The sequence below is a fragment of the Oncorhynchus nerka genome, linkage group LG22 (genome assembly GCF_034236695.1).
Source record: "Oncorhynchus nerka isolate Pitt River linkage group LG22, Oner_Uvic_2.0, whole genome shotgun sequence".
NCBI classification, from domain to species: domain Eukaryota; kingdom Metazoa; phylum Chordata; class Actinopteri; order Salmoniformes; family Salmonidae; genus Oncorhynchus; species Oncorhynchus nerka.
Window position 1 is genome coordinate 80,080,999 of NC_088417.1, and position 24,904 is coordinate 80,105,902.

Sequence of the window (24,904 nt, forward strand, 5' to 3'; positions counted from 1 at the left end):
TTTTTTACTAGGCAAGTCAGTTAGGAACAAATTCTTATTTTCTCCTGTACTCTCTGTTCACTCATGACTGTAAGGCCAGGCATGACTCCATCACCTTCATTAAGTTTGCAGATGACAACAGTGGTAGGCCTGATCACAAACAATGACGAGACAGCATATAGGGAGGAGATCAGAGTCCTGGTTGTGTGGTGCCAGGACAACAATCTCTCCCGCAACGTGATCAAGACTAAGGAGATGATTGTGGACTACAGAAAAAGGAGGACCGAGCACACCCCCATTCTCATCGACGGGGCTGTAGTGGAGCAGGTTGAGAGCTTCAAGTTCCTTGGTGTCCACATTAACAAACGGACATGGTCCAAGCACACTAAAACAGTCGTGAAGAGGGCACGACAAAACCTATTCCCACTCAGGAGAAAATTTGGCATGGGTCCTCAGATCCTCAAAAGGCTCTACAGCTGCACCATCGAGAGCATCCTGACTGGTTGCATCACTTCCTGGTATGGCAACTGTTCAGCCTCCGACCGCAAGGCACTATAGAGGGTAGTGCGTAAGGCCCAGTACATCACTGGAGCCAAGCTTCCTGCAATCCAGGACCTCTATACCAGGTGGTGTCAGAGGAAGGCCCTAAAAATTGTCAAAGACTCCAGCCACCCTAGTCATAGACTGTTCTCCCTGCTACCGCACGGCAAGCGGTAACCGAAGCGCCAAGTCTAGGTCCAAGAGGCTTCTAAACAGCTTCTATTCACAAGCCATAAGACTCCTGAACATCTAATCAAATGGCTACCCAGACTATTTACATTGACCCCCCCCCCCCCGCACCACCTCTTCACTCTTTTATGCTGCTGCTACTCTCTGTTATTACCTCTGCATAAGTCACTTAAATAACTCTACCTACAGTACATGTATATAATACCTCAATTACCTCGACTAACCGGTGCCCCCGCACATTGACTCTGTACCGGTATCCATTGTATGTAGCCTCGCTATTGTTGTTTTACTGCTGCTCTTCATTATTTGTTACTTTTATTTTTTACATTTTTTTTCTTAAAACTGCATTGTTGGTTAATTAAGGGCTCGTAAGTAAGCATTTCACTGTAAGGTCTACCTGTTGTATTCCGCGCATGTGACAAATAACATTTGACTTGAGCCTGTAATCGCTGCCAAAGGTGCTTCAACAAAGTACTGAGTAAAGGGTCTGAATACTTATGTAAATGTGATATTTCAGTTTTTATTTTAACTAATTTGAAGAAAGAAAAAAAATAGTGTTTTTGCTTTGTCATTATGGGGTATTGTGTTCAGATTGATGAGGAAAACAAACTATTTCATCCATTTCAGAATAAGGCTGTAACGTAACAAAATGTGGGAAACAGTCAATTGGTCTGAATACCTTCCAAATGCGCTGTATCTATAGCTATCCCTTCAGTCTCCCATCCAGGGCTTTAACCAAACCCAGCCCTGCTTAGCGTTGATATTTGACTATAACCATGTGTTATCATGAGAATGATTGTTGAGAAGTCTCCACTTAATAGATTCACTGTTGCTATATAAGTCATTCCAAAGGGTAGGTTCAACAGAGCAAATGATATGTAACCATATTTAGACCTACAGTATATAGCATTTGGGAAGTCATCAACAGCTATTGTTTACATTCTAAAAATAGACAATACATATAGGCCTAGGGTTTCAAGCTCATAAAAGTTTAAAAAATAAAATAAAATAAGCAGATTAAGCCAGTGGCTCATATTGAACTATCCAAGTAATAGATACATCTCCTTTAAATGTTTATATTTGGTTGCATTGTCAACCAAACACAATTCAATATTACTTTTGTAAGACAGTAAATAGCCTAATGTTAAGGCTATCGTACAAACTAATGTAACAGTATTTATTCAAACTTAAAATTTGTAACACATCCATGCACATTGAAGTTCCTGTAAAATGTCTTCTTATGTAATCATAGGAATCGTGCATGTTCAGGGTCGCAGTTCTGTGGAAATCTTCACAATTGCTACAGTTATCTGAACAGAATCTCATATGGCATTGATCACTTGCATCATGTAGTTTAATGCAATTTCAATTGCATTCCAGGTAATTTGGTTGTGCTATTAGATGACGCACATTGATAACACATTAAGTTGTTGTATAAATAAACAAAATATCTGACATTGAATTCCCATTTAAATGTTGTTGTGCTTTTAAATGGTTGAAAGCGCATTGATAACACATTTAGGTGACAACTAAACCAGAAATCAGATACGGATTTTCCATTGGAATTGAATTGTTCTTTTAGATGGTTGAAGGCATAGTGATAACACGTTGGGAATTCAAAAAAACGTTTTTTTGAGTGGATGAAAATAGTTTGGAATCTCATTTTCTACCTTTATTTACCGAGTCAGTTAAGTCAGTTAAGAACAAATTCTTATTTTCAATGACGGCCTAGGAACAGTGGGTTAACTTGTCTGTTCAGGGGCAGAACGACAGATTTGTACATTGTCAGCTCGGGGGTTTGAACTTGCAACCTTACGGTTACTAGTCCAACGCTCTAACCCCTAGGCTACCCTGCCGCCCTGCATTGATCAATGCATCTACCAAATATTACCCAATTATTCACGTTGAAATGACATGGTGTGCCCAGTGGGATGTATCATTATGGAGAATTGGGAAGCTTTTGGCCTCAGGAAATAAGGTTTTGAAAATATCATTATCAACTGTAATTCCACTTTACTTATGATTATCAAGGTGAACACATGGCATTGATGATGGTTCTCTCCCTTTCATCCCTCCTTAGAGTCCTTCCAGGTGGTAGTGAAAGGAAATGGTTTCTCACATGCCCGCGAGGTGGGGAAGGTCCTTTGTAGCTTCCGCATCAACGACACTCTCACTTTGAGTAAGTGGAAGTTATGGTATCTACAATTTACCGACCATTAACTTAATGAATCCCATCAGTAACACCCCTGATTTGAATGATCTGGATTTCTAATTTCTAATGAGGCTTAGAAAGAGATATGTTTCAGCAATGTCACAGTGAGTTGGCTGTTATCGACTGTGACTATGAAACAGGCAAATACAAAAGAGAAGGATTTCAAACATCCTGAACGAAAGAACCTAAAGGAATGATCCTGAAAGAAAGCTCATTAGATCAAACAGGCACCAGTTGGGTTCTCAAGACAATTTCTGCCTGTCTTCTGTTCCTTACCTAACCATTTAATTGAGCCAATGTAGAACAGCAGTATCCCACAAGGTGCCCTACACATGACAGAACATTGGACCAAGAAAGGACTACAAATATTTTGATGCAAGAGATTACCCTCGCTCAAAAGTTGCAAACCACTGTCTGGTTGCAAATTCCACACCAATGGAGTCGGCAGCAGTGCATAGATCTGAGTTGGAGATTTAATTAGGTTTCTTTGTTCCGTTCACTCATCCAAAACTGATCTAGCACATCTGCTGTAGCCTCAGTGTCTCTGAAAAGCTAGGTAGAAGGCTCTCTGAAGCTTTAAAGGCAAGGGTTTATTTCATCTAGAATCTCCAAAAGTTCCATGGATAAGGGACTTGCAATAATATCCTTTGACAAGCAATATTCAGTAGAGTAGTCCAATTATTTACACTGAAGAAACATTTCTACATTCTTTCCTGAGGCATTATGCGAAATGGGGCTACGTTTGATTTAGCCACAAGCAAGAGGGGGTTATAGCATGCCCACTGTTATTACAAATCCTAATGAGTTCTGGTCTGTCTTTCCTCACTCCCCTACACACACACTTTAATTCATCTGGTTGAATACTTAAGGCTTCTCAGATGTACAGAAGGAATGTGGATCTTATGTGCCATATGCACACACTGGAAGTTCTCTCGGCCAGGGTAAATAAACCACACTCACTCTGAAAGATTTCAGTTGCTTCATTTTCCACAAGTAAAGGGCCACAACTTGTCTCAAAGTATTTCAATTTCAACTATAGTCTTTGAAACACTCTTTGATCTACAACTCTTTGAAACTATAATACTTTAACTAAGATAAATAGTTAAATTAATAGCACAGTTTGGTAATGAATTAGCTACTTAACTGTATTTTGTTGATTTTATTTTTGATTTTATTTCCATGCACCTCTAGCTGGATGCATAGCTACTGCATGGGATTTATAATGAGGCACATTATCCACAGAATTAGGTATTCATATACACACATAATACAATGCATTCTCTTCTATAATCTCATAGTGAAAAGACCATTGGTCGTGAGAGACACCTACCTGCTGTGTCCAGCTCCAGTATTGGAGGAGGAGGGGACGTAAGTGACTGTTTAACTCTCACATCCTCACTGCTTTAATTGATGCATGCCAAACCCTACTCATGACACACTAAGATAAACATACAGTGTGGCAAAAAAGTATTTAGTCAGCCACCAATTGTGCAAGTTCTCACACTTAAAAAGATGAGAGAGGCCTGTAATTTTCATCATAGGTACACTTCAACTATGACAGACAAAATGAGAGAGAAAAAATCCAGAAAATGAGAAGAACACCATCCCAACCGTGAAGCACAGGGGTGGCAGCATCATGTTGTGGGGATGCTTTACTGCAGGAGGGACTGGTGCACTTCACAAAATAGATGGCACCATGAGGACGGAAAATGATGTGGATATATTGAAGCAACATCTCAAGACATCAGTTAAAGCTTGATCGCAAATGCGTCTTCCAAATGGACAATGACCCCAAGCATACTTTCAAAATGGTGGCAAAATGGCTTAAGTACAACAAGGTCAAGGTATTGGAGTGGCCATCACAAAGCCCTGACCTCAATCCCATAGAAAATCTGTGGGCAGAACTGAAAAAGTGTGTTAGGTTTGTAGGCCTCCTTACTCGGACTGTTACTCCAGCTCTGTCAGGAGGAATGGGCCAAAATAAACCCAACTATTGTGGGAAGCTTGTGGAAGTCTACCCGAAACATTTGACCCAACTTAAACAATTTAAAGGCAATGCTACCAAATACTAATTGAGTGTATGTAAACTTCTGACCCACTGGGAATGTGATGAAAGAAATATAAGGTGAAATAAATCATTCTCTCTAATATTATTCTGACATTTCACATTCTTAAAATAAAGTGGCGATCCTAACTGACCTTAGACAGGGATTTTTTACTATGATTAAATGATAGGAATTGTGAAAAACTGAGTTTAAATGTATTTGGCTAAGGTGTATGTAAACTTCTGACTTTAACTGTATTTTCTCAGAAAAGCAGTCGGTCTCTGAAATTAAAACAGAGATGTGTTGAAGGATATTAGAGCAAAATATATAAGCAGTGCAGTCACCTCACCCCTCAACTTCCTCTCACCTCCCTCAGGGCAGCTACCCTCCACGTCAGTATGAACAATGGCCTGAGTTTCATATCTAGTTCTGTCACCATCACCTCTGTCAGCTGTGTAAGTATCAACCCTTCACTTCTCTACACAGTGTTGTGCTTCTAATTGTTTGGCTCATTTTAGTACTGTACTCTTCCATGTCTATTCCTGGGGGGTAATATAGCTTGTGTTCAAGCACAGATTTTAGTTTACGTACACCAGGTTCTGACCTTATTTCCTCTCTCGGCCTCCCCCAGTCTGACGGGACATTTTTGGCCATAGCTCTGCTCATCCTGCTGCTCCTCCTGACGCTGGCTCTGCTCTGGTGGTTCTGGCCTCTCTGCTGCACAGTGGTACGTCAGCCATCTTGTCCCAACGAAAGTCCACGAGGAGATACTTTTTGTAATCATTTCGTGAAGTGTGTGTGCATTAGGATATTGCAGTACACAGCAGTATTTGTTCATGAGATTGTGTTTCATCTACAGTAGCTCATAAAACAAACATACAAAAAATGAATATAGTCGCTAGTGAAAGTCTACACACCCCTTGCACATTCTTCATGTTTTGCAGCTTTAAAATTACATCTAAAAGGGGATTCAATTTTATATTTTTTCACACCCCAGAGTTAATACTGGCATCCATTACAGCTGTGTATAATTTTGAATAAGATTCTACAAACTTTGCACATCTCTTAGGACAACATACACCGAGCATACCAAACGTTAGTACCACCTTCCTAATATTGAGTTGCAACCCCCCTTTCGCCCTCAAAAAAGCCTCAATTCATCGGGGCGCGGACTCTACAAGGTCTCGAAAGCATTCCACAGGGATGCTGGCCCATGTTGACTCCAATGCTTCCCACAGTTGTGTCAAGTTGGCTGGATGTCCTTTGGGTGGTGGACCACTCTTGATACACATGGGAAACTGTTGAGCGTGAAAAACTCAGAAACGTTACAGTTCTTGACACAAACCTCTGCGCCTGGCACCTACTACCATATCCTGTTCAAAAGGCACTTAAATATTTTGTCTTGCCCATTCACCATCTGAATGGCACACATACACAAGTCATGTATCAATTGCCTCAAGGCTTATTAAAAATCCTTATTTAACCGGTCTCTTCCCCTTCACCTACACTGACTGAAGTGGATTTAACAAGTGAGATCAATAAGGGATCATAGCTTTCAGTTCTTAATGTTTTGCATACTCATTGTATATCTCTTGTTTTTGTAAAAATTGCTCAAGTTCAGTAAATTTGGTTGGGAATAATTGTAGGACAGCAATATTCAAACCATGTCTCTGATTTTCAAGCAGATTTAAGTCAGGACTGAGACTGGTCCATTCAGGAACACTCACCACCTCGGAAAGCCAGTCTGGTGTGTCTTTGGCATTAAAATGTGTGTAATTGTCTCGCTGTAAAATAAAACTATCCCGGGGTTAGGTTCTCAGAATACTACGGCGGGTTTTCCTCTAACATTTAAATTAAATGTAAATGTAAACATTTAACCTGGATCTGGATCATTGTTACTCTAACATCCGCGACGCATACAAAGCAACCCCTCGCCCTCCTTTCGGCAAATCTGACCATTACTCTATTTTGTTGCTCCCAGCCTATAGATAGAAACTAAAACAGGAAAAACCAGTGCTCAGGTCTGTTCAACACTGGTCCGACCAAACTGATTCCACGCTTCAAGATTGCTTCGATGACATGGACTGGGATATGTTCCAGATAGCGTCGAACAACAACATTGATGTATATGCTGATTCGGTGAGAAAGTTTATTAGCAAGTGCATCGGTGATGTTGTACCAACAGCGACTATTAAAACCTTCCCCAACCAGAAACAGTGGATTGATGGCAGCATTCATGCAAAACTGAAAGCACAGAGGCAAGGCGACCGGAAACATGACCGAATACAAACAGTGTAGCTATTCCCTCCGCAAGGCAACCAAACAAGCTAAGCGTCAGTATAGACACAAAGTAGAGTCGCAATTCAACTGCTCAGACATGAGAGGAATGTGGCAGGGTCTACAGGCAATCACGGACTACAAAAAGAAAACCAGCCCCGTCACAGACTGATGTCTCGCTCCCAGACAAACTAAACAACTTATTTGCTTGCTTTGAGGACAATACAGTGCCACCGTCATGGCCCGCTACCAAAACCTGCAGACTCTCCTTCACCACAGCCAACGTGAGTAAAACATTTAACTTCTTTGGGACTGGGGGGCAGTATTGAGTAGCTTGGTAAACTACCTGCTACTCAGGCCCAAAAGCTAGAATATGCATATAATTAGTAGATTTGGATAGAAAACACTGAAGTTTCTAAAACTGTTTGAATGAAGTCTGTGAGTATAACAGAACTCATATGGCAGGCAAAAACCTGAGAAAATATCCAACCCGGAAGTGGGAAATTGAGGTTTGTAGTTTTTGAAGTCATTGCCTATCGAATATACAGTGTATATGGGGTCATATTGCACTTCCTAAGGCTTCCACTAGATGTCAACAGTCTTTAGGACCTTGTTTCAGGCTTCTACTATGAAGGGGGAGAAAATAAGAGCTGTTTGAGTCAGGTGTCTGGCAGAATGCCATGAGCTAAATCATATGCGTGGCCGTGAGAGGTAGCTGCGTTCCTTTTCATTTCTAAAGACAAAATAATTTTCCGGTTGAAACATTATGGAAGATTTATGATAAAAACATCCTAAAGATTGATTCTATACATCGTTTGACATGTTTCTACGGACTGTAATATAACTTTTTGGACTTTGTCTGAACTAAGAGATCGCGCATTGAGCATTTGGATTACTGGGCTAAACACGCAACCAAAAAGGAGGTATTAGACATAAATGATGGACTTTATCGTACAAAACAAACATTTATTGTGGAACTGGGATTCCTGGGAGTGCATTCCAATCAAGATCATCAAAGGTAAGTGAATATTTATTACGCTATTTCTGACTTTTGTGACACCTCTCCTTCTTTGGAAAATGTTTTTCTGTGGCTAGGTGCTGACCTAACATAATCGCAAGGTGTGCTTTCGCCGTAAAGCCTTTTTGAAATATGACACAGCGGTTGCATTAAGGAGAAGTTTATCTATAATTCAATGCATAACACTTGTATCTTTTATCAATGTTTATTATAAGTATTTCTGTAATTTGATGTGGCTCTCTGCACTTTCACTGGATGTTTGTTTGAGACGATGCATTTCTGAACATAACACACCAATTTAAAATGAGGTTTTTGGACATAAAGTTTAACTTTATCGAACAAAACACACATTTATTGTGTAACATGAAGTCCTGTGAGTGCCATCTGATGAAAATCATCAAAGGTTAGTGATTAATTTAATCGCTATTCCTGACTTTTGTGAGCCCTCTCCTTGGCTGGAAAATGGCTGTATGGTTTTCTGTGACGAGGTGCTGACCTAACAATCGTTTGGTGTGCTTTCGCCGTAATGCCTATTTGAAATTGGACACTGTGGCTGGATTTACAATAAGTTTATATTTAAAAGGGTGTATAATACTTGTATGTTTGAGGAATTTTAATTATGGGATTTCTGTTGTTTTGAATTTGGCCCCCTGTAATTTCACTGGCTGTTGGCGAGGTGCGCCGCTACCGTCCCAGATATTCCAGAGAAGTTAAACGTGTTAACCCTCGCAAGGCTTCCGGCCCAGACGGCATTCCTAGCCGCATCCTCAGAGCATGCGCAGACCAGCTGACTGGTGTGTTTACGGACATATTCAATCAATCCCTATCCCAGTCTGCTGTTCCCACATGCTTCAAGAGGGCCACCATTGTTCCTGTTCCCAAGAAAGCTAAGGTAACGGAGCTAAACGACTATTGCCCCGTAGCACTCACTTCCGTCATCATGAAGTGCTTTGAGAGAATAGTCAAGGATTATATCACCTCCACACTACCTGACACTCTAGACCCACTCCAATTTTCTTACCGCCCCAATAAGTCCACAGACGACTCAATCGCAATCACACTCCCCTAACCCATCTGGACAAGAGGAATACCTATGTAAGAATGCGGTTCATCAACTACAGCTCAGCATTCAACACCATAGTACCCTCCAAACTCGTCATTAAGCTCGAGACGCTGGGTCTCAACCCCGCCCTATGCAACTGGGTCCTGGACAACATCTCCACCCCGCTGATCCTCAACACTGGGGCCCCACAAGGGTGCGTTCTCAGCCCTCTCCTGTACTCCCTGTTCACCCATGACTGCGTGGCCATGTACGCCTCCAACTCAATCATCAAGTTTGCAGACGACACTACAGTGGTATGCTTGATTACCAACAACGACGAGACGGCCTACAGGGAGGAGGTGAGGGCCCTCGGAGTGTGGTGTCAGGAAAACAACTTAACACTCTACGTCAACAAAACAAAGGAGATGATCGTGGACTTCAGGAAACAGCAGAGGGAGCACACTACTATCCACATCGACGGGACTGTAGTGGAGAAGGTGGAAAGTTTTAAGTTCCTCGGCATACACATGACGGACAAACAAATAGTCAGTGTGGTGAAGAAGGCGCAAAATCACCTCTTCAACCTCAGGAGGCTAAAGAAATTTGGCTTGTCACCAAAACACTCAAACTTTTACAGATGCACAATCGAGAGCATCCTGTCAGGCTGTATCACCACCTGGTACGGCAACTGCTCCGCCCACAACCGTAAGGCTCTCCAGAGGGTAGTGAGGTCTGCACAACGCATCACTGGGGGCAAACTACCTGGCCTCCAAGACACCTACACCACCTTATGTCACAGGAAGGCCAAAAAAATCATCAAGGACAACAACCACCCGAGCCACGGGTGTTCACCCTGCTATCATCCAGAAGGCGAGGTCAGTACAGGTGCATCAAAGCTGGGACCGAGAGACTGAAAAACAGCTTCTATCTCAAGACCATCAGACTGTTAAACAGCCATCACTAACATTGAGTGGCTGCTGCCAACATACTGACTCAAATCTCTAGCCACTTTAATAATTTAAAATTGGATGTAATAAATGTATCACTAGTCACTTTAAACAATGCCACTTTAAATAATGTTTACATACCCTATATTACTCATCTCATATGTATACACTGTACTCTATAGCATCTACTGCATCTTGCCTATGCCGTTCGGCCATCGCTCATACATATATTTATATGTACATTTTCTTATTCACTCCTTTACACTTGTGTGTATAAATAAGGTAGTTGTTGTGAAATTGTTAGATTACTTGCTAGATATTACTGCATGGTCGGAACTAGAAGCACAAGCCTTTTGCTACAATCGCATTAACATCTGCTAACCATGTGTATGTGACCAATAACATTTGATATGGCGCTTTGCTCCTTTCATGTTTTTTTTTTATCCTGAGAAACTCCCCAGTCCCTGCCGGTGGCAAGCGTGCACATAACATGATGTTGCCGCCACAACACTTGAAAATAAAGAGGATCAACAACATTGCATTCACTCCAAAAATCCATTCCAAATCATCCATTTTGTTTGCACTAAGGCTGTTAAGTAATTCTGCATGACAATACAGCAAATAAACCCTCTGTAAAGACCGTGCAAGGGGTGTGTACTGTAGACTTTCACTAGGCACTGTAGATAACACTCTGTCATCAAACCATTCTCTCATTATCAAACACTCAAATTCAAACTAATTTCCTGTACCCCAGCAGAGACGCTGCCAGTATGCCAATGGAAAAAAATATTTTTTCATGATTATGATTCAGTTTCTTTTTCCATCTTTGCAGATCATCCATGAGCCTCCACCTCCGGTACTGGAGGACAGCTCAGTGAGTAAATCTTGTAGTCTCATATACTTTGTTTCTAGACTTTGCAGAGTTGAAACATCCCTATCATACCCTGTTATAAGGCTCTCTGTGTCTCTCTCAGTCTCCTGTTGTCTGCTCTGAAACAGCCAGCTGTCTCTGCCTCAAAGGGCTCTGAACCTGCAGGAGCATAATAGGGATTAGATAGAGTTATTGACTCACAGCTGTCATTTTCAATTTTAACCCGACAGAAGCAGACGTTCAGCATGGAAAAAGAAACATTGAGCCTAGTGGTTAGAGTGTTGGACTAGTAACCGAAAGGTTGCAAGTTCAAATCCCCGAGCTGACAAGGTACAAATCTGTCGTTCTGCCCCTGAACAGGCAGTTAACCCACTGTTCCTAGGCCGTCATTGAAAATAAGAATTGTTTCTTAACTGACTTGCCTAGTTAAATAAAGGTAAAATTAAAAAATTAAAAATTGAGGCATCGATGTCATCAATCTGAAAAACATGAGTTGGGTTCAAAATGTAGCAGGGCATAGGGACTGGTACCCGAGGAGGGTACCCACTCGGCACACACTGGTTGAATCAACGTCGTTTCCATGTCATTACAATGAAGTTGCATTGAACCAACGTGGAATAGACGTTGAATTGACGTGTGTGCCCAGTGGGTTGTTATGGAAGATAATACAGAGGCAACACAAAAAGCCATGGTCAAGCTAAATGAGGTTTCTCTCTCACTCGCTCACACACACACAAACTAATCTCCCTCCTTTACCTAAAGAAATCACACCGGTAAAAAGAAAAAGCACAAGGTAGTCAATCACCCAAGGTCCTGATCTGTACAGCACCATTTCAGTGCTCTGTAGCTCAGTAAGTAGAGAATGGCGCTTGCAACGTTAGTATAGTGGATTCGATTTCCAGAACCATCCGATAAATATTTATTTTCCACCATAATTTGCAAATAAATTCATTAAAAAAATCATACAATATGATTTTCTGGATTTTTTTCTAATTTTGTCTGTCATAGTTGAAGTGTACCTATGATGAAAATTACAGGCCTCTCTCATCTTTTTAAGTGGGAGAACTTGCACAATTGGTGGCTGACTAAATACTTTTTTATATATAATAAAAACATATTTTTTTATGAAGGGAGGTTGGCCTCCTGGCTCTCTTGCCAAAGAACACACTGTCTGCATGTGGACCGCCAACCAAGAGAGTGACTGGACTGCAGTTGTAGGTGAGAGGGGCAATGCAGCCAGGACCTGACAGGGCAGATTGTCTGACCTTATTCCAGATGGATGGAGTTGTTTTTGACTTTCTGTCCATTAAACTGGATAGCAGCCCCCAGCTCTTTAGGTAGAGAGAGGAGTTTAGTCATGCTACAAGTTTGCTTCAAGTTTAGTTACTGTAACTGTTTTCAGTCTCTTAGATGTGGCTACAGTTTCTAACAGGGATACTCCATGGTCACACACCACAAGGATGCCATGCTACAGAGTACCAATCAATAGTTTGGACACACCTACTTATTCAAGGGTTTTTCTTTATTTTTACTATTTTCACTATTGTAAGGACGAGGACGAGGACGGGTATCCCAAGAAGAGGTGGCCCACTGTGGATGCCTCATACTACGGTGGCCGAGGTGTGGGTGGCATCAAGAGAATGGAGGTGAGAAAGACATACACTGACTGTTGTGCCCGGGCTGCTGTGCCCTTCATCCAATTACGGCTCAGCTCTGCTCATTATATTACCATTCCTCTGCCACTGACTGTTATTGACTGTCCCTGTTCAGGTCCGCTGGGGCGACAAAGGTTCTACTGAGGAGGGGGCCAAACTAGAGAAAGCCAAGAATGCCCGCGTCAAGATGCCAGAGCAGGAGTTTGACATGGCACCAACACGCACTCTCAACAACGGCATGCATAAACCCATCAGTCCCCAGAAATGGTACTCCCCTATAAAGGTACTGTTCACTTTATGTTACGTAGCCACGCCCAGTTCCTGATCAAATGTGTTTGTTTTCCAACTTAAGACCCATTCCGGACTGTTGTTACACAGGGAAGAGATGTTGGTAAATACACTATATATACAAAAGTATGTGAACACCCATTCAAGTTAATGGATTTGTCTATTTCAGCCACACGCGTTTCTGACAGGTATATAAAATCTCGCACACTTTTTAAAATATTTTTTTTATTTCACCTTTATTTAACCAGGTAGGCTAGTTCAGAACAAGTTCTCATTTGCAACTGCGACCTGGCCAAGATAAAGCATAGCAGTGTGAACAGACAACACAGAGTTACACATGGAGTAAACAATTAACAAGTCAATAACACAGTAGAAAAAAAGGGGCAGTCTATATACAATGTGTGCAAAAGGCATGAGGAGGTAGGCGAATAATTACAATTTTGCAGATTAACACTGGAGTGATAAATGATCAGATGGTCATGTACAGGTAGAGATATTGGTGTGCAAAAGAGCAGAAAAGTGAATAAATAAAAAACAGTATAAAAACAGTATGGGAATGAGGTAGGTGAAAATGGGTGGGCTATTTACCAATAGACTATGTACAGCTGCAGCTATCGGTTAGCTGCTCAGATAGCTGATGTTTGAAGTTGGTGAGGGAGATAAAAGTCTCCAACTTCAGCGATTTTTGCAGTTCGTTCCAGTCACAGGCAGCAGAGTACTGGAACGAAAGGCGGCCAAATGAGGTGTTGGCTTTAGGGATGATCAGTGAGATACACCTGCTGGAGCGCGTGCTACGGATGGGTGTTGCCATCGTGACCAGTGAACTGAGATAAGGCGGAGCTTTACCTAGCATGGACTTGTAGATGACCTGGAGCCAGTGGGTCTGGCGACGAATATGTAGCGAGGGCCAGCCGACTAGAGCATACAAGTCGCAGTGGTGGGTGGCATAAGGTGCTTTAGTGACAAAATGGATGGCACTGTGATAGACTGCATCCAGTTTGCTGAGTAGAGTGTTGGAAGCCGTTTTGTAGATGACATCGCCGAAGTCGAGGATCGGTAGGATAGTCAGTTTTACTAGGGTAAGCTTGGCGGCGTGAGTGAAGGAGGCTTTGTTGTGGAATAGAAAGCGGACTCTTGATTTGATTTTCGATTGGAGATGTTTGATGTGAGTCTGGAAGGAGAGTTTGCAGTCTAGCCAGACACCTAGGTACTTATAGATGTCCACATATTCAAGGTCGGAACCATCCAGGGTGGTCCATCCAGGGTGGTGATGCTAGTCGGGCATGCGGGAGCAGGCAGCGATCGGTTGAAAAGCATGCATTTGGTTTTACTAGCGTTTAAGAGCAGTTGGAGGCCACGGAAGGAGTGCTGTATGGCATTGAAGCTCGTTTGGAGGTTAGATAGCACAGTGTCCAATGACGGGCCAAAAGTATATAGAATGGTGTCGTCTGCGTAGAGGTGGATCAGGGAATCGCCCGCAGCAAGAGCAACATCATTGATATATACAGAGAAAAGAGTCGGCCCGAGCATTGAACCCTGTGGCACCCCCATAGAGACTGCCAGAGGACCGGACAGCATGCCCTCCGATTTGACACACTGAACTCTGTCTGCAAAGTAATTGGTGAACCAGGCAAGGCAGTCATCCGAAAAACCGAGGCTATTGAGTCTGCCGATAATAATATGGTGATTGACAGAGTCGAAAGCCTTGGCAAGGTCGATGAAGACGGCTGCACAGTACTGTCTTTTATCGATGGCGGTTATGATATCGTTTAGTACCTTGAGTGTGGCTGAGGTGCACCCGTGACCGGCTCGGAAACCAGATTGCACAGCGGAGAAGGTACGGTGGGATTCGAGATGGTCAGTGACCTGTTTGTTGACTTGGCTTTCGAAGACCTTAGATAGGCAGGGCAGGATGGATATAGGTCTATAACAGTTTGGGTCCAGGGTGTCTCCCCCTTTGAAGAGGGGGATGACTGCGGCAGCTTTCCAATCCTTCGGGATCTCAGACGATATGAAAGAGAGGTTGAACAGGCTGGTAATAGGGGTTGCGACAATGGCGGCGGATAGTTTCAGAAATAGAGGGTCCAGATTGTCAAGCCCAGCTGATTTGTACGGGTCCAGGTTTTGCAGCTCTTTCAGAACATCTGCTATCTGGATTTGGGTAAAGGAGAACCTGGAGAGGCTTGGGTGAGGAGCTGTGGGGGGCGGAGCTGTTGGCCAAGGTTGGAGTAGCCATGCAATCTCCAAACACTGGCAGTAGAATTCAGTAGAGCTCAGTGACTTTCAATGTGGCACCTTCCTCGGAAGCCACCTTTCCAACAAGTTAGTCTAATGTCTGCCCTGCTAGAGCTGCCCCGGTCAAGTGTAAGTGCTGTTATTGTGAACTGGAAACGTCTAGGAGCAACAACGGCTCAGCTGCAAAATTATAGGCCACACAAGCTCACAGAATGGGACCGCCGAGTGCTCAAGCATCTGTCCTCGGTTGCAACACTCACTACCGAGTTTCAAACTGCCTCTGAAAGTGAAACTGCCTCTGAAACTGCCTCTTAATTTTGTTGGGTTGAAAAAATAAAAACATTCTCATGTGGCAGGTTGCCAACATTAGCATTCCCATAGACTCAACATCGATTGTTATCTAGCTAGCGTAATTACACGGTATCTAATAGTCGTTATCCACAAAGGCTATTTCCATTTTCAATCAAAGAGCAACACTTGAAAAGACATGTTGTTAGACACAGAATAACATTGACAAATTACAGAAACAATGCAGAAATATTTTATGAAGACTGTCTGTTGTGCCACAAAGCTAACGTTAACCTGCCATGACTATGGGGAATGCTAATTATGCTAAGAGCATTTATAAGGACACTGCTGACCTCCAAAAAGACTCACCAAAATCAAAAACGGACTCTTAGCTTATCCAAAACCCTGACCTAATTTTAACCAATTCTGAAATTAAATATTGGTTTGCAGGTCAGGAATGTCTGGATAGCCTTTTCCTAACGCTTCATCAGCTTCTGAGTGCTATTAAAATGTTTCAATCATTTTCCTCACCAGATAATTAACACATTTTTCCAATTCTGTGTGCATTTTTGATAAATGTAATTTACATTTACCATCACCAGCGGTGTCAATGCGCAGGAAGTTGAAAAACAATAGCAACAAATTGGATACACCCACCCCTTGCCAGGTTGCATGAGGTGGATACCATAAAAGGTACAATTTCTAGTTGAGTAGTGGAATAACAAGAACAAAATTGCAGTACCTTCCTATCGAAATACAAGTGCATCATATGCACTCTCCACTCCATGGAAAAGATCAAAAACATGTATGGTATACCATACAAGTTCAAATTTCTTGTAATTGAGTGTGGCAACAACAAGAACAAAATTGCAGTACCTTCCACTCACATACAATCATATGCACTCTAAATCCCATTACCCACCAAAAAATGTCTATGATCAAAACAAGTCTTAGTTAGTTGCAGTGTTCCTGTAGCGTCAACATTTCCAGGAAGTTTGTTTCATAACGTCTCAGTCAGCTGGATGAGCCGTAATATGAACCAGGCATGAACTGAGCCGACCTCAGGAAGACGAAATCTGCAGAGAAGAGGGGAGCTGGTGCTAGTCCCAACCCAATACATTCCTTCCCCTTTATCTCTACCTACCCTCCTCCCTGACTGGTATGACGTGGAGGGACACAGCTTTCCATGCACAAAGAGCACCAGGCAGACAGACAGACTGATCAAAAGACCTGTATACTAAACTATATACAGTATAGAAAAAAAGCACAGCAGAGTAAAGCAACTGACATGCAACCACACAGTCAATATTATTGGTATTATCATGTTGTTTGTCTATTATGTAATGTTTTCTCTTCTCTTTACTGTGCCTGTCTTTGTTCAGGGCAAGCTGGATGCTCTGTGGGTATTCCTGAGGAAAGGCTATGATAGGGTATCTGTGATGAGACCCCATCGTGGAGACAAGGTAAGACACGAAGACAAACAGCATAGATGCTACCTGCTGTCACTGCACTGTATGGGCTGACGCAAGGATATGCAGAGTCATGGAAAGCCCTTTTAGCAACTCAATAAGAAAGCCAGTGTGTGACTGATGCTTACATATGGGACAGAGAAGGATAGCTTACAGGGGATTTTCTTTCAAAGATCTTCTAAGGGATCAGAAGGCCCACTGGCCCAGCACTTAGATATGCTGTTATGCAAGAGAAGCAGGACAAAAATACAATCAGAGGAAACAGTTAAAGCAGTTGAAATCAACAATTGAAAAAATGTAAAAGTGTTTCCCCACCCCTGCTTTGGTGAAAAGCTGAGGGATGGTTATGGAGAAGTGTACTCTCAAATTCATAGACAGAGCAATGAAGTTTCCATGATATCAAAATTATAGCTTTAACCATGTTCTGAGGCCATATAGTGTGTGTTTACATTTACTTTGTTTACAAACATTGGAGTGAAACAAGCTTATATTTTGGGTTCTGACAGAACTAAGCTCATGAGGCATTTACTTTCTTCAAGAATCAATGGGCACATATAAAACATTTATGAGACAAAAATGGATGTAGCAACAACAGACTGCTCCTTTAAGGAGGCAGAGACCACACTATGTAATGCCTAGGCCCACTCAGTTGCAAATCCTCAAGAGAAAGAAGAACTCAAACTCCTGGAAAAGTGAGGGAAATAGGAAGGTGTGGAGCCAAGACCACATCCTGAGGAGCAAAGCAGACAGCATGGAAAATAGAGAGGGGCTCGGCTTCAGTCTACCCTCTTCCTTTTTTATTCTCTTTTTACACTTAGTTTTTTTTGCGACGATTCTTCCAGAACCTTTAATCTTTTTTTTCTTCATCTAAACTATTCCACCAGGCAGTTGAGAGTGGGCATTTTCATTACCTCCCTACACACTCATCATGTTGGCAGTTTTGAAAGCCAATTAAGTCCCTAAATTCGTTAACTCCTTTTCAATGCCCTCACTGCCCATTTCTTCATTAAATAATCTTAAAACCTAATATTTTAAACAATTTCAAGCCAGGCAGTAAATCATAGAGCAGAAAAGTTGCAGCTGTTAGTCATTATAACAGTACGCAGACAGAGTGGCTGCGAGGAAGGCACAAAGTAACCTGGCATATACAGGCTGAGGTGCTAATACTGTATTGCTCCAACCTGAAGGAATGTGTTCTAATCTGCTGAAACCATTAATGTTAGATGACTACCCACATCCCCACCTTCCTGTAACTCTAGCCTAGCTGGGAGTTTTATTTTTATATGGTCTCAATGACAGATGTGGATAGGAGGATGGGGCAAACCATCCACACAATTCCCCCTCTTCCCAAAGCTGTTGCTACCTTAGTAAATCTCCTTGTTGTTTTGACTGAATTTGACATTTATAGCTAAGCAGAAGACAAGACGGAGTCAGCACATTATTCCGAAAGGAAAACAAATGAAATGAAAGATCGTATTCCCTTCCAATCCTATTTGAATGGAGACGCTAAAGTCTATAAATCCACTTTGCATGGAAACGTTATAAAATAATTCCAATGCATCAGTAAAACTCTGATGACTGCCTCTGATTGCACTCTTCCCTGTTGTAACCCTCTCTCCTAACTTACAGGGCAGGTGCATTAGCTTCACCCGGGTGAAAGCCTACCCTGCTCCTCGTTATCCAGTCTACAACCAGCCCTCCACAGCCATCTACAGTCTGCCTCACACCTACAGTCACCCTTCCTCACACAGCACCCTCTCCCACATGCCCCCCTCTCCCACCTCCACTCTACCCGCTCTGCCGTCCACTCCACCCCCTCCCTCCTGCATCACCCATCCCCCTTACACCCCCTCCAAACCGAGCTCTGCCCCCCACTTCTCTAAGTCCTCCCCCATCTGTTTCTCCACCCACCCCTCCACCCCTTTGCCCTCCCACCCCTCCCCTCTTTGCCCTGCCACCCCTCCACCCATTAGCTCCGCAACACCCCTTCCCCAACTGGCTCTCTGCCCCCACCCCCTCAGGCCCCACCCCCATGCAGAGCTCCCCCCTTCCCGCCCTCCCCCACATCCGTCTGACCAATGCCTGTGAGGAAAGAGAAGGGCAAAAGCAAGAACGGTTAGTGCTATCCGGGGTCCATGGGACTTCCCTACCCTTAACCCTTACCATTTTCAATTTCAACTTCAATGGGGTGACGTCAGAGTTGGACTTCCCAAGGACCCAGATAGCAAGGACCATCAAAGAACTGAGCAGCATGGACCCTGAAGGCCCCTGAATACTGTGCCTTTCTCTCCTTCTCCACCAATCAAAACCACTATCAACAGTTGGACAGGCAGGACAGCAAGCTCAACTCTAGTCATCAGAAATGCTTTCTAATTTACTCAGAGTATCATAGAGAAGCTGAGCAATTGATCTGTGAAACAAAGTTCCATTAGATTTTTAATGTGCTCTATTCCAACTGACCAGGATCTTGGGCATCCTTCCATATACTGTAGCTAGCTACAGGTAGTGCAAGATTTTGAGTATGGATCACGAGACTATAGTGAAGATAATATCAATACTTTACTGCTTTGCAGAAAAATGCAATATTTAGCAGAAGGGATACGCTTACAGTTGAAGTCGGAAGTTTACACACACTTAGGTTGGAGTCATTAAAACTAGTTTTTCAACCACTCCAGTTAGTTTTGGCAAGTTGGTTAGGAAATCTACTTGGTGCATGACACAAGTAATTTTCCCAACAATTGTTTACCGACAGATTATTTAACTTATAATTCACTGCAGCACAATTCCAGTGGGTCAGAAGTTTACATACATTAAGTTGACTGTGCCTTTAAACAGCTTGGAAAATTCCAGAAAATTATGTCATGGCTTTAGAAGCTTCTGATAGGCTAATTTACATCACTTGAGTCAATTGGAGGTGTACCTGTGGATGTACTTCAAGGCCTACCTTCAAACTCAGTGCCAATTTCCTTGACATCATGGGAAAATCAAAAGAAATCAGCATGACCTCAGACAAAGAATTGTAGACCTCCACAAGTCTGGTTCATCCTTGGGAGAAATTTCCAAATGCCTGAAGGTAGCACGTTCATCTGTACAAACAATAGTAGGCAAGTATAAACACGCATCCGTCATATCGCTCAGGAAGGAGGCGCGTTCTGTCTCCTAGAGATGAACATACTTTGGTGCGAAAGGTTCAAATCAATCCCAGAACAACAGCAAAGGACCTTGTGAAGATGCTGGAGGAAACCGGTACAAAAGTATCTACATCCACAGTAAAACGAGTTCTATATTGACATAACCTTAAAGGCCGCTCACAGCAAGGAAGAAGCCACTGCTCCAAAACCGCTATAAAAAAGCCAGACTACGGTTCGCAACTGCACATGGGGACAAAGATCGTACTTTTTGGAGAAATGCCCTCTGGTATGATGAAACAAAAATAGAACTGTTTGGCCATAATGACCATCGTTATCTTTGGAGGAAAAAGGGGGAGGCTTGCAAGACGAAGACACCATCCCAACCGTGAAGCACGGGGGTGGCAGCATCATGTTGTAGGGGTGCTTGGCTGCAGGAGGGACTGGTGCACTTCACAAAATAGATGGCATCATGAGGATGGAATATTGTGTGGATATATTGAAGCAACATATCAAGACATTAGTCAGGAAGTTAAAGCTTGGTCGCAAATGGATCTTCCAATGGACAATGACTTCCAAATTTGTGGCAAAATGGCTTAAGGACAACAAAGTCAAGGTCTTGGAGTGGCCATCACAAAGCCCTGACCTCAATCCTATAGAAGATGTGTGGGCAGAACTGAAAAAGTGTGTGTTCCGAGCAAGGAGGCCTACAACTGACTCAGTTACACCAGCTCTGTCAGGAGGAATGGGCCAAAATTCACCCACCTTATTGTGGGAAGCTTGTGGAAGGCTACCCGAAACGTTTGACCCAAGTTAAACAGTTTAAAGGCAATGCTACCAAATAATAATTGAACGTCTGACCCACTCTGAATGTGATGAAAGAAATAAAAGCTTCTCTTCTATTATTCTGACATTTCACATTCTTAAAATAAAGTGGTGATCCTAACTGACCTAAGACAGGGATTTTTTACTAGAATTAAATGTCAGGAATTGTGAAACTGAGTTTAAATGTATTTGGCTAAGGTGTATGTAAACTTCCGACTTCCAACTGTACATATTTCATAAGTTAAAAGATCAATGGCTCAGATTTAAACTGAAATGTGTCTTTTATGTGTTATACTAGGTACATATTACATGCTGATTGATAAAAATGGATTTGTATTTTGGATTAATTAATGACAGACACATTGGCAAAGAGGAAAACCTCTGACTGGGGAAGAACAGATGACTTGGTTTACTTGCTAACAGAGATCATGCAAAGAGTTTTAAAAGCAAAAATAATGGACTGTGGACTGTGGCAGAGTCCTGTGGACTCTTAAAGGCACAATATGGGATTTCAACAGTCGGACCCTGCTACTTGAGATGATGGATATTTTTTCAGCTTTACATTGTTTACAAAAAAAAAGAGTAACACCCTTAGACATTGGGGTATGATAGGGTAAGGCAGATGTACTAAGCTCATAAGTCATTATTATAATTTATGTAATTAATTGAAATGAATGACCATTAGAAATCAGCACATCTGACAGATTGTGCCTTTAAACTCAGCATGGCTGACCTACCACTGGGCAACCAGGAACTAGCGAGTGAACATTGACCTTTTGATGTGACCTTTGGCTGTTGTTATATGGGACATTTTGATGGTGTCGCCATTCCTAGAGGTACTAGGAATGAGCAGCTCTGTGAATCCACCATGGTCTAATTCCATTTCCAATCCAGAAATGTGTTTATTAAGTGTGTGCTTGCTGAGTATCTTCAACTAATGTATAGAATGTATTCAAAACCAGTGAGGCCATTTTTTTCCTGTTGTAATAAAATATTGAATTTCAGAACAATGATTTCCTGTTATGTAATTCATGATCATTTTGCTTAAAAGCTTCTTCTATATTCTACAACTATCCCACATGATGTCCTAAATCTATTTAACTCACTCCATCTATAGAGCAGAGTAGACGGGTAATGGTCCGCAGGTTCACAGATGAGATTGAAAAGTTAGGATGCTGGAAGCTATTTCATACCGGGTGAAATAACTTCAAACAGAATTCCTCTCTGAAGAAATGTCTCAATATGAATAATGCATTGAGAAGTCTGAATAGGGTTGAGGTGGGCCTTCCAATGGCAGACTGACCAATTAGTAAATAATATAATATAAAATAATTTCCTGAAATTGAATGTAATGCCTGCAACATCTCCTGCTGCTCTCTCTCTCTCTGTTAATCTGTCCTGGCCCCTGGAGGACAGGGCTTTAGGGGATGCAGTAGTCGGAAGTTCTGAGGAAAATTAGCTTTGAATTTCACATGACAACTGACACCAATCACTGTATTCACACATGCTTAGATGCCTCAGTCCACCCACTTCCCATTATATACAGAACGCATGTACACACGTCTTAATTGTTAGCAGCATCCGCATATGGATTCTGTAAGAGAGTACATATTGTCATGTCCCTGGACTTTAAGGTGCACTTGTACAGTTTCATTAAAGATTCATGTGGAGCAGCCTTGAACACAGCAGATGTAATGTTGAGCACTGGAGACTCAGCACTGTAGATGTTCTAACCCCTCGTCTCTGGTCCAGACAGATTTCCACTGACAAGCCAGATCAACATGGACACAGGTAATCACCATCAGTTGTCATGTTAGGGTTTAGGGGCAGTCAAATCAGATGAACAGAGAAAAGTAACATAACTCATAGTAGCAAGTAAAGTAATAAGAAAACGCCAGTAGGTTCAACCGACAATTACATTTACATTTAAGTCATTTAGCAGACGCTCTTATCCAGAGCGACTTACAAATTGGTGCATTCACCTTATGACATCCAGTGGAACAGTAGTGCATCTAAATCTTTTAAGGGGGGTGAGAGGGATTACTTTATCCTATCCTAGGTATTCCTTAAAGAGGTGGGGTTTCAGGTGTCTCCGGAAGGTGGTGATTGACTCCGCTGTCCTGGCGTCGTGAGGGAGTTTGTTCCACCATTGGGGGGCCAGAGCAGCGAACAGTTTTGACTGGGCTGAGCGGGAACTGTACTTCCTCAGTGGTAGGGAGGCGAGCAGGCCAGAGGTGGATGAACGCAGTGCCCTTGTTTGGGTGTAGGGCCTGATCAGAGCCTGGAGGTACTGAGGTGCCGTTCCCCTCACAGCTCCGTAGGCAAGCACCATAGTCTTGTAGCGGATGCGAGCTTCAACTGGAAGCCAGTGGAGAGAGCGGAGGAGCGGGGTGACGTGAGAGAACTTGGGAAGGTTGAACACCAGACGGGCTGCGGCGTTCTGGATGAGTTGTAGGGGTTTAATGGCACAGGCAGGGAGCCCAGCCAACAGCGAGTTGCAGTAATCCAGACGGGAGATGACGAGTGCCTGGATTAGGACCTGCGCCGCTTCCTGTGTGAGGCAGGGTCGTACTCTGCGGATGTTGTAGAGCATGAACCTACAGGAACGGGCCACCGCCTTGATGTTAGTTGAGAACGACAGGGTGTTGTCCAGGATCACGCCAAGGTTCTTAGTGCTCTGGGAGGAGGACACAATGGAGTTGTCAACCGTGATGGCGAGATCATGGAACGGGCAGTCCTTCCCCGGGAGGAAGAGCAGCTCCGTCTTGCCGAGGTTCAGCTTGAGGTGGTGATCCGTCATCCACACTGATATGTCTGCCAGACATGCAGAGATGCGATTCGCCACCTGATCATCAGAAGGGGGAAAGGAGAAGATTAATTGTGTGTCGTCTGCATAGCAATGATAGGAGAGACCATGTGAGGTTATGACAGAGCCAAGTGACTTGGTGTATAGCGAGAATAGGAGAGGGCCTAGAACAGAGCCCTGGGGGACACCAGTGGTGAGAGCACGTGGTGTGGAGACGGATTCTCGCCACGCCACCTGGTAGGAGCGACCTGTCAGGTAGGACGCAATCCAAGCGTGGGCCGCGCCGGAGATGCCCAACTCGGAGAGGGTGGAGAGGAGGATCTGATGGTTCACAGTATCGAAGGCAGCCGATAGGTCTAGAAGGATGAGAGCAGAGGAGAGAGAGTTAGCTTTAGCAGTGCGGAGCGCCTCCGTGATACAGAGAAGAGCAGTCTCAGTTGAATGACTAGTCTTGAAACCTGACTGATTTGGATCAAGAAGGTCATTCTGAGAGAGATAGCGGGAGAGCTGGCCAAGGACGGCACGTTCAAGAGTTTTGGAGAGAAAAGAAAGAAGGGATACTGGTCTGTAGTTGTTGTCATCGGAGGGATCGAGTGTAGGTTTTTTCAGAAGGGGTGCAACTCTCGCTCTCTTGAAGACGGAAGGGACGTAGCCAGCGGTCAGGGATGAGTTGATGAGCGAGGTGAGGTAAGGGAGAAGGTCTCCGGAAATGGTCTGGAGAAGAGAGGAGGGGATAGGGTCAAGCGGGCAGGTTGTTGGGCGGCCGGCCGTCACAAGACGCGAGATTTCATCTGGAGAGAGAGGGGAGAAAGAGGTCAGAGCACAGGGTAGGGCAGTGTGAGCAGAACCAGCGGTGTCGTTTGACTTAGCAAACGAGGATCGGATGTCGTCGACCTTCTTTTCAAAATGGTTGACGAAGTCATCTGCAGAGAGGGAGGAGGGGGGGGGGGGGAGGATTCAGGAGGGAGGAGAAGGTTGCAAAGAGCTTCCTAGGGTTAGAGGCAGATGCTTGGAATTTAGAGTGGTAGAAAGTGGCTTTAGCAGCAGAGAGAGAAGAGGAAAATGTAGAGAGGAGGGAGTGAAAGGATGT

At 43.2% G+C, this 24,904-nt stretch overlaps 1 pseudogene; it reads left to right on the plus strand.

The window, feature by feature from the left end:
* Positions 1–22,021, plus strand: part of LOC115105803 (anthrax toxin receptor 1-like) — a 45,816-nt pseudogene extending 23,795 nt beyond the window's left edge.
* Positions 22,022–24,904: the final 2,883 nt, after the last annotated feature.